Below are 1212 nucleotides of genomic sequence, written 5' to 3'. Positions count from 1 at the left end.
CTTTTTAAGTACAGTACTTTTATTTTAATGATTATGTCCTGCTGGAGGGTGGCATGATTTGTTTGTGTACAAACTAATACAGTATCAGAATTTTACATATTTATACTTTTCATTCAACCACAGTTAAATTCACTCTATCTAAGAGGCACAATTTATATGGATAGTTTTTATTTTTTACAATAACAAGCTGAATAAAAACAAACAAAAATGAAATAAAAGTAATGACTTTCTACTTCTTGTCTTTTTTAAAATGTAAGGAGTAGAAGTAGTAGTAGTAATTTATTCATTTAATTTGTAATACAAAATTAACAAAGTTCAAAAAAACATATAATCAAAATGAAATCAAATGAAATGAATGGCAGCAGAAGAAGAATAAATCTTATATCTGCCCCTTTTTATACCCAAAATATTTTCAAAAGAAAAGTAAAACACAATAAAAATTCAAAACAACTCACAGTAGTAAACAACAAGTAGTAGGAGTGAAAAGTAGGCTGAAAAATAATTACTCAAAGTACAGCTACCCACTGTACTTAAGTACAGTAACAAAGCATTTGTACTTAGTTACTTTACAACTCTGCCAACAAAGAGAAGACCACCTGGATGCAGGTGGACTACAACAGCAGAAGACCCCACCAGGTGTCACTTCCTGTCAGCAGACAACAGGAAACTGAATCTACAGTTCACACAGACTGAATGAAACTGCATTAAAACAACATCTGGTCTGACAAGACTTGATTTACTGAAGTCCACTGGACTGCAGGGTCAGCAGGTCTCTTCTAAACTATTTACTTAGTACTTGGGTAGTATACAGTTAGTACTTGTGTAGTATACAGTTAGTACTTGTGTAGTATACAGCCAGTACTTGTGTAGTATACAGTTAGTACTTGTGTAGTATACAGTTAGTACTTGTGTAGTATACAGTCAGTACTTGTGTAGTATACAGTCAGTACTTGTGTAGTATACAGTTAGTACTTGTGTAGTATACAGTCAGTACTTGTGTAGTATACAGTTAGTACTTGTGTAGTATACAGTCAGTACTTGTGTAGTATACAGTTAGTACTTGTGTGGTATACAGTCAATACTTGTGTAGTATACAGTCAGTACTTGTGTAGTAGTATACAGTTACTACTTGTGTAGTACACAGTTAGTACTTGTGTAGTATACAGTTAGCACTTGTGTAGTACACAGTTAGTACTTGTGTAGTATACAGTT

This window comes from Austrofundulus limnaeus, unplaced genomic scaffold (assembly GCF_001266775.1).
Source record: "Austrofundulus limnaeus strain Quisiro unplaced genomic scaffold, Austrofundulus_limnaeus-1.0 Scaffold402, whole genome shotgun sequence".
Classification (NCBI taxonomy): Eukaryota; Metazoa; Chordata; class Actinopteri; order Cyprinodontiformes; family Rivulidae; genus Austrofundulus; species Austrofundulus limnaeus.
This window is presented reverse-complemented; position numbering follows the sequence as displayed.